This window comes from Eptesicus fuscus, chromosome 12 (assembly GCF_027574615.1).
Source record: "Eptesicus fuscus isolate TK198812 chromosome 12, DD_ASM_mEF_20220401, whole genome shotgun sequence".
NCBI lineage: Eukaryota > Metazoa > Chordata > Mammalia > Chiroptera > Vespertilionidae > Eptesicus > Eptesicus fuscus.
This window is the reverse complement of record NC_072484.1, coordinates 54,387,248-54,400,054: the sequence shown is the minus strand read 5'-3', so window position 1 is coordinate 54,400,054 and position 12,807 is coordinate 54,387,248. Positions and strand designations below refer to the sequence as shown.

The 12,807-nt window shown below is 43.0% G+C and overlaps 1 pseudogene; it reads left to right on the top strand.

Annotated features, from left to right (window-relative positions):
* LOC114230022 (heterogeneous nuclear ribonucleoprotein A1-like) overlaps positions 1-2,570 on the top strand; it is a 90,491-nt pseudogene extending 87,921 nt beyond the window's left edge.
* The last annotated feature ends 10,237 nt before the right edge of the window (positions 2,571-12,807 follow it).

Here is a 12,807-nt window from a genome sequence, read left to right as displayed (position 1 = left end):
ATCAACTTAAAGCCAAACCCCCGTGTCTCTCCTCATTCCACACGTTTCTCACGAAAAGCCAATAAAAAGGTGGGGCCTTGCTGTAGTAAATTTTCCCAGATGCTTCTGTCCATTTTTCATGAGACTCTCCATACACAAGTCACTGTTTAACTTCCTGGGTATTATAGTTTACTGTCTGATGTCTTAGTCATTTCCAGCATCCTGGGAATAAAGCGGGGAGTAGGTAAGAATTATTAGCCCTGACATACTGCCGAGTCTGCGGCTTAGTTAGAAAGACAATCAGCCAGCTGAAACCGGTTTGGCTCAGTGGATAGAGCATCGGCCTGCGGACTCAAGGGTCCCAGGTTCGATTCCGGTCAAGGGCATGTACCTTGGTTGCGGGCACATCCCCAGTAGTGGGTGTGCAGGAGGCAGCTGATCGATGTTTCTCTCTCATCGATGTTTCTAGCTCTCTATCCCTCTCCCTTGCTCTCTGTAAAAAATCAATAAAATATATTTTTAAAAAAAGAAAGAAAAGCAGCCATACCTGAATCCCCACTGTGCATCTCAAATTAGAATGTGAATAAAATGCTATATTGAGTTGTTCCTTCAATGTTTCATAGGTATTCTGACATAATTGCAAAATTGCTCAATCAACCAGTTGTAATTAAAGTTGGCTTGCACTGTGGAGCCATTTTCTGAAGGTGTAAGAATACATTAGTCGTGATGATTTAAAATGTTGATAAAAAAAAATCCTATTCCATAAGGATGAAATTATTTCAAACCTTTAGAAGTTATCAGAAATCAACTGGGAAATTTGGAGCATTCCAAGGGAATAACGAAAACGTTGTCCCGTTTGACCATAGATTAAGCTATTTTGTAATTTTCCTAAAAAAAAAAAAACCCAAATACTTTCAACCCAAACCTTCTCAATAATGCTGAGTTTCTCTATGCACCCTAACTGTTCTTGGTCCACATTCCCAGCTGCTTAAAATATATATATATATATATATATATATATATATATATATATATATACACACACACACACATACACATACATATTGATTTCAGAGAGGAAGGGACAAGGAGAGAGAGATGGAAACATCAGTAATGAGAGAGAATCATTGATTGGCTGTCTCCTGCATGCCCCATACTGGAGATTGAGCCCGAAACCATGTGCCCTGACCAGGAATCAACCCTGACCTCCATTCATAGGTCAATGCTCAACCACTGAGCCAAGCCAGCCCGGCCCCAGATGTTTTCTTGTGATCCAAACATCTGTTTACTCCCAGAAGAAGCAAGCAAAAGGAAACACTGAAGGACACCTCTTTTGACTTTGACCTTGACAAACATTTTAACTCAGCTCAGCTTCACTGTGGTAAGGACCAAATGGACAACCTTTCTGCTGGTGGACCGGCCCAGTAAAGCATCGCTAAAGTCTCCCCTCCCACGGTCATCATGTCTAAGTCAGAGTTTCCCAAAGGGCCCGGACAGCTACGGAAGCTATTTATGGGAGGTTTGAGCTTTGAACAACCCATGAGGGTTTGAGGAGCCACGCTGCACAATGGAAATGCTCACAGACTGTGTGGTGAGAGATCCAAGCACCAAGTTCTCCAAGGCTTTGGGTTTGTCACGATGCCACTGTGGAGGAGGTGGATGCAGCCATGAATGCAGGGCCACACCAGTGGTTGGAAGAGTTGTAGAACCTGAGAGGGCTGTCTCAAGAGAAGATTCTCAAAGACCTGGTGCCCACTTCACTCTGAAGAAGACTTTTGTCGGTGGTGTTAAAGAAGACACTGGAGAGCATCACCTAAGAGATTGTTTTGAACAGTATGAGAAAATCGAAGTGATTGAAATCATGACTGACTGAGGCAGTGGCAAGAAGAGAGCTTTTGCTTTTGTAACCTTTAATGACCATGACTCTGTAGATAAGGTTGTCATTCAGAAACACCACCCTGTGAAGGCCCACAACTGTGAAGTAAGGAAAGCCCTATCCAAGCAGGAGGTGGCTAGTGCTTCGTCCTACCAAAGAGGTCAGAGTGGTTCTGGAAACTTCGGAGGTGGTCATGGAGGCAGTTTGGTGGGAATGACAACTTTGGTCGAGGAGGGAACCTCAGTGGTCGAGGTGGCTTTGGTGGCAGCTGTGGCAGTGGATATGGTGGCAGTGGGGATGGCTATAATGGATTTGGTAAAGACGAACACAATTTTGGAGGTAGAAGCTACAGTGATTTTAGAAATTACAACTATCCATCTTCAAATCTTGGACCCATAAAAAGAGGAAACTGGAGGCAGAAGCTCTGGCCCCTGCGATGGTGGAGGCCAATACTTTGCCAAACCATGAAATCAAGGTGGCTATGGTGCATCCAGCAGCATCAGTAGCAGTGGCACAAGGTTTTAATTACTGCCAGGAAACAAAGCTTAGCAGGAGAGGAGAGCCAGAGAAGTGACAGGGAAGCTACAGGTTACAGCAGATTTGTGAACTCAGCCAAGCACAGCGGTGGCAGGCCTCTCTGCTACAAAGACATGTGTTAGACAATACTCATGTGAATGAGCCAAAACCTCGAGGACTGTATTTGTGACTAATTGTATCACAGGTTATTTTCATTTCTATTCAATGAAAAGGGTAAAGCATTCCAACAAAGGGTTCTAATGTCGATTTTTTTTGTTTGTTTTGCACACATCCTGTTGAGTTGATCGATAAATGCAATAGTCTGATCATGACGCTGATTAAATGTGTCTTAAAAAAAAAAAAAAGAACCAACTAGACACCCAAAGTCTATAAGGGGCCAGGAGTGAGATTAGGAAACAGCCCCTGTATGCCACTTTCACAAGCAGTCTCACAACGCTACACAATTCTGTAAAGCAAAGCAATTTGATTTCCCACAGGCATGGGTTAGCATCTCACATTTCCCAGGCCGCTGTGCTGTGTGTATGAGGCAACATCTTCCAGTGGTTATCATCTGGACTCAGAGCCTGCCTGCCTGGGTTTGAATCTGGGATCATGGCTTACGAGCTGTGTAACTTTGGGCAAGTTGTCTAACCACTCTGTGTCTCAGTTTATTCATCTGTGAAATGGAAATAATAATAATACCTTCCTCTTTGGGTTATTGTGAGAGTTATATGATTAGAAGTATGCTTGGTACTCAGAAATGTTGTAAGTATCCAATAAATTAATTAACAATAAGAAGAAATTAAAAAAATAATTGATGAGCCAAAACCGGTTTGGCTCTGTGGATAGAGCATCGGTCTGTGGACTGAAAGGTCCCAGGTTCGATTCCGGTCAAGGGCATGTACATTGGTTGCGGGCACATCCCCGGTAGGGGGCGTGCAGGAGGCAGCTGGTCGATGTTTCTCTCTCATCGATGTTTCTAGCTTTCTATCCCTCTCCCTTCCTCTCTGTAAAAAATCAATAAAATATATTAAAAAAAAATAATTGATGAATCTGTGTACACAGAGGGAACATTAATATATACATTAAAATATCCAGTTAACTTGAAGGGGTATTGTGAAAAGGGGCTTTTCTGGGGTATGAGACTATAATTATAATCATAACTATAAAATATACTTTCCTCCTTGAGGAATGAGCCCTTATTCCTTTTTCTCAGGGATTCCCACTCTCCCACATCCATTCTCCCATGGGAACATTTAGTGTTTAAGTGCATGAGCTTTGGAGTGAGATACACGTGTGTCATCAATCAAGGTCTGATTGGAGTGGATACACATGTATATCCACCATTCAATACTTTGAGCAAGTCTCAGTTTCCTCATCTGTAAAATGGGTGTGAGGTATAATATGAGGACTAGAAAGGACAAACAAGTAAAGCTCTTAACACTTGGCTCAATAACATTTTATTATTATTATTATTATTATTATTATTGTTACTATTATAAATGTTTCCCCTAATCTCAGATCATGTTATCCAGACTGAAGCTCTGGAAAAGCAGGAACTTTACCTCACCCCTCATTCAGGCCCCTACAACGGTCATTTATGATAATCAGCAAGTGATAGTTGTTGATAATATAAAGATGATTGATGCTAAAAACCCTGGAACATTTTTGGAGGACCAAAGAAAACACCAAGAAAAATCCTGGCCTGGAACATCCCAGAAGATCCACGCTGAGGCCAAAAGAGAGGTGGCGATAAGGAGGAAGCCTGTGCTTCCCCTATCCAAAAAATTCTTTGGTCAAGAGCCCCATTCTTGATCAAAGGGAGCTATTTTTTACCTGATTCATGTTACTGTTGAAAAATTGGCTCTGTAGTTTTCAACTTAGTTTTTTCAAGATCCCATTTTCTAGCTTTACATGAACAATAATTAATTAGTAAATGAACTCATTAAAACACACACACACACACACACACACACACACACACACACAAAAAAAAACAAACAAAAAAAACCACCCAGGAATCTCCTTCTTGGCTTTGCCACTGAGTTGCTGGGAAAATCATCTGCTTTCTTTTGGGTCCTGGTTTCCTCATTTAAGGTTATCGGGAAGGTTCTCTTTACCTCTGAGGTGGGGAAGGTTCCAGATGGACCCTGTTGCAGCCAGGTCATCCACCATTCAATACTGGAAAGGAAACCAAACAGACAAGATGAGGAACTTCCTTTCAACAAATATCTTGTCATTATGCTGATTTTTAAGTCACATAATCAGTCTAAAAGCAAATCTCACCTCAATGGAATTTATAAGAGGATTAGGAAATGGAGAAAATGGGGGCATGTTAGCAAGCCCATTTGATTTAATTTAAGTCCATTTCCTTTCATCCTTTTCTGTTCTTAACTGGTTAGGGTGGAGAGCACAAACAATTCATTGGCTTCCCTGCCTGTGTTTAAGTTTCTCTATTTCTGGCTGGCTAATGTCTAACTTACTTTTAAGGGGCTCATCCTTTCAGTCATGATACTAAAGAAACGTGAATAAAGAATCACTTTGGAGGTGGCCCGAATAACAAGAAAGACCCTGGTTAGGAAAAAACACTTTCCCTAAGGACTCTTTTAATCTCAATCCAGAGAAAAAAATGTATGTCACTTTGACTCACAGCTGTGAGCTTGGAATCTAAAGCCATTTTCTGCTTTGCTATCTTGTTTTATTTTTGTAGATTCCTGCATATGCCAAATAATCATCCTGTGTCAAATGAAATTCCAACCAGCTTGATTGGCATTGAGATAGTTCATACATTTTTTTATCGTCGTGGATTATGAGCAGATTACATATATTAATGAGAGCTGCTGTCAATTCATCCAAAGTCAGCCACATCAAAATCTCCCTGAGATTTGGCCAAACTCTGGATCACACTGTCCTGTGCAAAAATAAGGCACTTTGAAAGTCATGTTGTCCAACTTTTCATCCTTGACTTTTGGCTTTAACCAAGGAGAAGGTAGGCCGTTAATTAATTTTGAAATTGTACCAACATTTGTGTAGCCCTTCAGGTGTTTAAGCACTCTCCCATGCATGAAATAAATGTATCCTTACGACAATTCTTCGAGGGAGAATTGTTAACCTGTTAATCTTTTTCAGAGAAGTTATTCATGCTTTACAACGTTCAAACTGCAATTTTAATTCTGTCAGTAAATTAGTAATCTTAGTGTTGTCATTATAATTTTAAAATGAGCAAATTGCAATTTGAAGTTTTAGTGGCTTCCCCAAAGTTTGCAGTTGCTCCGAGTCAGTCCAGTGTGGACCCCAGCTCTCAGTCCCAGCTCAGGGGCCAACAATGAGGTGTTTTAACTGTACACGATACCAAGTCAATGCTGGACCAGCTTCTGAGCCTCAGAACCTCCACTCCCCTCTCTCGGTAAATCTACTGAGGCCCTATTCAGAGTGCTTACCTTATAATCTTTTAATGGCTTACTGACCTGCAGTCTCCACTCTGTGAGCTTAGGGCAAAAACTCTTTGATTCTCTGATACCCAGCATAGTGTCTGACACGTAGGGGAACTTGATGTCTGTCAAGAAACAAACAAACAAACAAACAATCAAATTCACCTCACTAGGCAGATCCCCAAACGTACAAAGTATCTTACAGACATTACAATTTTTGCACTTAAATATTTTAGTGTAAATTAAAATTTTGGCTGCTCCTGATAAGGAGAATTAAGAGGTCTTGTATACGAAACCCTTTATTTTTCCTTAGACAAATGTTGTCCATTCACTTCGATCTAAGCCTTGGAACCTTATCAATCAACAAATATTTGAGTATCTACTATGTACAAGACACTGTGCTAGGTGCTGTAGGGGATCAAAGAAATACAAGAGGCGAGCCCTTCTCTCAGGGAATTTATAACTTTGTGGAAGGATTGGCTTCTCTTTGTCCACTGAAGGTCTTTCCATGGAGGTTATAGTACACATAATAGTCATAAGTGGGAAGAACCACGACAGAGTGAATGTGAGGGCGTTTCTCAGAAAGCCACCCAACTGTCTACGGAGGGTGTATTTCAGGACCCTCAGCTATGGCTGGTTAGGGAGATGAGCTGGTTCTTTAGAAGTTAATTCTCCAGATAAATAAAAGGGACACTGCAGAAGCCTACATGTGACAAATGCACCTGGGGGCGGGGGAGGGAAGGGGGGAGTGTGAGGAATAGTAACCCTTTCATCTTCAAGGCGAGAAAAAATATTGCATGGGTCTGAGACAAACAAGCCATAAATTTCAGGCTTGAGCCCCACCAGAGCGGCTTCCTAAATACGGCCCAAGTCAGCGCTGCCAGGACGGAGCCACTCCCAATCACACAACATGAAAGACAGGGGCTCTTCCTTACAGCCAGTGTCAGCCCTCCCGCTCCCCGAGGCTCATCCCGTCTCTTCCAAATCCAGCTTAAACTCTCAAGGGTTCCAGTATCGGGAAGTGACAAAGAAGTAGAAAACCACTGGTGACAGCCAAGGACACCTTTACAAACTAGGGAGCGGGATCTTTCTGGAGCCAGAACTCGTGAGTTGTAAAACTCTCAGAGCCAGACGGAGGGAAGGGAGCAGATTTCTTTGGGGTTGTTTATACTTAAGTGTTTGGTCTTAGAAGACCAAAATGGCCCTGTAAAGGCCTTGTCATTAGAGATTACAAACAGAACTACTTTGGTGTAGCCAGACTCATTTTCTGTTTCTCTTTATTTTCTTTTAAATGTCTTAACTTTTCTATTCTGGATTAACAGAAGCTATGTATGTGTTTTTGTGTGCTCAGACCCTATATGTATTTTAAACAATGAGGGCCAACATGTATTAAGTGCTTACAACTGTGAGGGCCCTGTTCTAAATGCAACAATCCTATGTGGTAGGTACTATTATTATTATTACTATTTAAAAAATTTTAGGGCCCTGTTCTAAATGCAACAACCCTATGTGGTAGGTACTATTATTATTATTACTATTTAAAATTTTTTAAATATTTTTATTGATTTCAGAGAGGAAGGTAGAGGAAGAGAGAGATAGAAACATCAGTAATGAGAGAGAATCATCGACCGGTTGCCTCCTGCATGCCCCCTACTGGGGATCGAGCTTGCAACCCCAGCATGTGCCCTTGACCGGAATCAAACCCGGGACCCTTCAGTCTGCAGATGCTCTATCCACTGAGCAAAACCAGCTAGGGCGGCACTATTATTATTGCATCCCCATTTTGCAGACGGAAAAACTGAGGCAAAGAGATATTCATTAGAGCTGGTAAGTAGTGAAGTTGGAATTTGAAACCAGGTTGTATGTCTTCAGAATCTGCCCACTTAACTATTAAGATGCAGTGACTCTTAAATGTATATAGGGCAGGTTCATAGGCAGAAAAAATCAAAAATCAAACCATGTAATAAAAATTATTTTGAAAGTATCCTTGGAGATTGATATTCTGAGGGCATGAAGCCAAAGGGATTAATAGGCCATTTCTTATCTTGACTGTTATAGTCCAAGATATCAGAAGGACATTCAGACCATATCCCCAGCTGGAAGCCCCTGACATGCCCATGGAGGAAGGAAGCCTGCTTCAAATGGGACTAGAAGTGCACTGGGTGCTGTGTGTGTGGTGGAAGTAGAGGCAACTGAGGTGTCAAACACTGAGGGACGACGTAAGAACGCTGGTGGATATAAACTATGGAATTTCCCCAGCATTTAGAAATAAGACATTTGAGCACTGTCTGGTGTTGCTCAGTTGGTTAAATGTTGTCCCATGCACTGAGAGGTCACTGGTTTGATTCCAGATCAGGGCACATGCCCCGGTTGCAGGCTCAATCCCTAGTGGAGGACGTGCAGGAGGCAGCTGACTGATGTTTCCCTCTCATCATCCACGTTTCTCTCTCTCTCTCTAAGAATCAATAAAAACATATTTTTAAAAAAAGAAATAAGGAATTTTTAAAAAAATATATTTTATTGATTTTTTACAGAGAGGAAGGGGGAGGGATAGAGAGTTAAAAACATCGATGAAAGGGAAACATTGATCAGTGTGCCTCCTGCACACTCCCCACTGGGGATGTGCCCACAACCAAGGTACATGCCCCCTTTTTTTTTTTTTAATGAATCTTTATTGTTCAGATTACAATTGTTTCTCCTTTTTCCCCACATATCTCCCCACCACCCAGTTCCAACCCCCCCCTCTTCCCTTACCTTCCCCCGCCCCGCTGTCCTTATCCATAGGTGTATGATTTTTGTCCAGTCTCTTCCCATACTCCCCACATATACACCCCTTTCCCTCTGAGAATTATCAATCCACTCCCATTCTATGCCTGATTCTATTAAGTTCACCAGTTTATTCTGTTCCTCAGATTTTTAATTCACTTGACTTTTAGATTCACTTGTTGATAGATATGTATTTGTTGTTCATAATTTTTATCTTTCTTCTTCTTTTTCCTCTTTTTAAAGAATACCTTTCAGCATTTCATATAATGCTGGTTTGGTGGTGATGAACTCCTTTAGCTTTTTCTTATCTGTGAAGCTCTTTATCTGCCCTTCAATTCTGAATGATAACTTTGCTGGGTAGAGTAGTCTTGGTTGTAGGTTCCTGCTATTCATCACTTTGAATATTTCTTGCCACTCCCGTCTGGCCTGCATGGTTTCTGTTGAGAAATTAGCTGACAATCGTATGGGAGCTCCCTTGTAGGTAACTAACTGTTTTTCTCTTGCTGCTTGTAAGATTCTCTCTTTGTCTTTTGCTCTTGGTGTTTTAATTATGATGTGTCTTGGTGTGGTCCTCTTTGGATTCCTCTTGTTTGGAGTTCTGTGCGCTTCCTGGACTTGTAAGTCTATTTCTTTCATCAGGTGGGGGAAGTTTTCGTTCATTATTTCTTCAAATAGGTTTTCAGCATCTTGCTCTCTCTCTTCTTCTGGTACCCCCATAATTCTGATGTTGGTTCGCTTGAAGTTGTCCCAGAGGCTTCTTACACTATCTTCAACTTTCTGAATTCTCTTCTCTTCATGCTTCTCTGGAGGAGTGTCCTTGGCCTCTTTGTATTCCAAATCTTTGAGTTGATTCTTGCAATCCTCTAGTCTGCTTTTGGGTCTCTGTATAATATTTTTTATCTCAGTCAGTGTATGTTTAATTTCTAGTTGGACCTCATTGAATTTATCGGCCTTTTCCATGAAATTCTTGAAAAACCTTATAACCGTGGTTTTGAACTCTATGTCCAGTCGCTTGTTCTCCTCCATTTCTTTGGTTTGTGATCTGTTTCCTTGCCTTCTCATATTCTCTGCTTCCCTGAGTTGGTAGGGTAGCTTTGTGTACTCGGTGTCCTATTGGTTCAACGGGTCAGCCTCCCAGTTACTTGAGGTGGACACTCTTGGTGTACCCTTGTGTACTGTGTGTCCCCCAGCAGGAGCTACAGCAAGGGCTAGTTTTCTCCTCCTTTGCTTGGGCGGTTTTGGAGCAGTCTGACTGGAGCTGCAGTTGGTTAAGCTGCCCCAGAACAGGCCATTTATATGCAAAAGCTGCTGTGTGGAGCCTGGGCGGGTTTGTAGAATGTGCGGGGCGGGGCCTCAGGGCAGGGCGGGGTCTCAGGGCGTCACTAGGCTGGGGCGTGGCCAACGGCAATGGCTGCCGTCAGCCGTCTCTGCCTTTCCACGTTTCCAAGTCCCTGCGCCCCGTGCTCCAGCGCAGTAAACAATGATTGCTGGGCGCACCTCTGCAAAAAAGTCACTCTCACTTTCCGACCCAATGGCCGAGAGTCCAGCTTCTCCCCGTAGGTGCCTGGGTCCCCCGAGTGTCCCCAGAAACTGGATTTCAGAGTGATCGGGAGCTTGTCTCCCTGCGGGTTGAAGAAAAGCCGCGCACCCAGCCGCCCGCTGCCGGCCCGATTCGCGTGCCTCCGTACCTCAGCTTTTCAGCGATTGTGCTTCTTTCTCTTCTTAGTTGTAAATCTTCCACTCAGCCAGCTTTCCCGTGGTTCTGGGTGGTAGACGTTTTTGTCTTTTAGTTGTATTTTTGAAATTGTTGTGTGAGGCAGCAGATTAGTTGTTTAACTATGCCGCCATCTTGGTTCCTCCTCCACCCTTTCTAGTTTCAACTAGTAGGTAGAAAGGTCAAGGTTTCCACCAGATTTCTGACACAGAACCTGATATACCAAGAGCAATTTTCAATATGGCTGCCTGGTCTACTCAGCCTCAGCTACCTGGTTCACAGGTTATGTTTAGATAAGTTGTCCTCACTAGATCTGAGAGTAATGGATGCAGTCCCTTCTTAGGGGAGAAGGAAAAATGTTTGGTTCCTCTCTACCGGTACATGCCCTTGACTGGAATCGAACCTGGGACCCTTTAGTCTGCAGGCTGATGCTCTATCCACTGAGCCAAACCGGTTAGGGCAGAAATAAGGAATTTGATGTAGATGCACCAACATGTATTTAAAATGCATAGTGGTGCCTGGCCAGTGTGCTCAGTGGTTGAACATTGACCCATGAACCAAGAGATCCTTGGTTCCATTCCCGGTAAGGGCACATGACCGGGTTGCAGGCTTGGTCCCCAGTGGGCCATGTGCAGAAGGTAGCCTATAGATGTTTCTCTCTCATTGATATTTTCATCTCTCTGTCCCTCTCTCTAAAATCAATAAAAGCATATTTAAAAAAAATAAAATGCATAGTGGTGTTTGAAATGGCAAGAAACAGGACAAGGTCTCTAGTCCTGCTACCATTAAGGTAATTTAAAAATATGTACACAAAACAACACAATGTATTTTACAAAGTTAAGTATTCTTGGGGTACCTATGAAGGGGAGAAGATTGGGAATGAGAATCTAAAACAAAATTAATTAAAAAGAGAGGAGAAAAACACAATCTGGAAGTGACATGGTCCTTGTTGGGAATGTGGATGGTAAATGGTTAAATGCCATGTCACTTGTTTATTCACTCACTCATTCACCTAACAAATGCAGGGTTCATGGCCAAGGGATGAGAGGCAGGTGGCACAGGGGAAAGAGCAAGGGCTCCGGGGTCAGGGAGACTAGAGTCCCAAACCTAGTTCCATGTACATCTGCTGCGTTGCTTTGGGTAACCTCTCTGAAGACTGAATTTCCTAGGCTGCAAAGTGGAAATAGCACCTAATTCGTAGGGTGGATGTGAACACTATATGCAAAGCTCCTTGAATGCAGTACTTGAGCCAGAGTGTATCTAACAAACACGTGGTAAATAGTAACTACTAACTCTACTGTACTGGTGATCAAAACAAAGACGGCCTCTGTGGTTTGGTGGAAGAAATAACCTGAGACAAACAGGTGTACAAAAGAGTTTAATTATCGAAATTAGTGCCACAAAGGAAAAGATACAGGGTGCTATGAGATCATTTTTAAAGTTCTGAATGTATTCTAGAGCTTATTGTTAAGACTTTAGAAATGTCTAAGGTATTGAATAAAGTCAAATCGAGGTGGCCAGCTATGAACACTTCTGTAACCATGTTCCGCAACACCCTCAATGCAAGCGGGAGGGATGGCACCAGGTGGCAAGTGCATACTTGCTGAGGGCCAACCGTGTTCAGAGAAGAGCAGAAGTCTTACTGGGCTGATGGGAACTGAGATAGCTTGGGGGCTAGTAGAAAGGGTGGAGGCTGGAGGGAAGCATGAACAGAGTAAGTGCGGGAGGGAGGGATAGGCAGGGTCTGGCAGGGACTAGGAGTAGACCCCTGGCCAGGGAAAGAGGTCTTGTTCAACCCTGCCCACTTTGGATAAACAAGAATTTCATACCTCCCCCCTACATGCGCACATGCACACACACACACACACACACACACACACACACACACGCACACACGCATGCACACTGCTGGAGATACTGATCTATACCTTGAAAATTGGCTAGTCCCTGGTTATCTTCTGTGACCTCCATTAGCCAAGGTTTTATGGAGATTTTCTTTTTGTAATTTAATTGGAACAGCAATAGGCATTTATTTTCATTTTCCACGTGTAAAGTTATCATATGAACTATGCTTTTCAAGCTACACCCATCCCTCCCTGGAAGTTTTTAATCCGCCCCCCACCACCACAGTTAACCCCCAGCGTTGGGCCTTGATTTCCCCCAAGATCATTGATTGCAAAATAAGTAGAGTGTGTGTGGGTGGGGGGTGGGGGGTGAGTAAGCTCCCGCAGAAAGCAGGTTAGGGCCAGATAAGTGGGCCTTAAGTGTTGCTAATATCCCTGCTATCATAACTACCCCCACCTGAGACACAAATTCTTACTTGAGGTGGGCAAAGGAAGGCCATTTGGGAGCACACAGGAGGGAAGTGAGTTCAACTTTGTGGGACCCACCCCCTTCCTCAAACCAGTACTCAGTACTTGTTGGATGGGGAGGAGGTAGCCTGATATATAAAATAACTTGGTTGGGTCAGCCCTGAGGCGGGGAGTTGAGATTTTCCACAAGATCTGTCTTTGAGCGCATTAGCT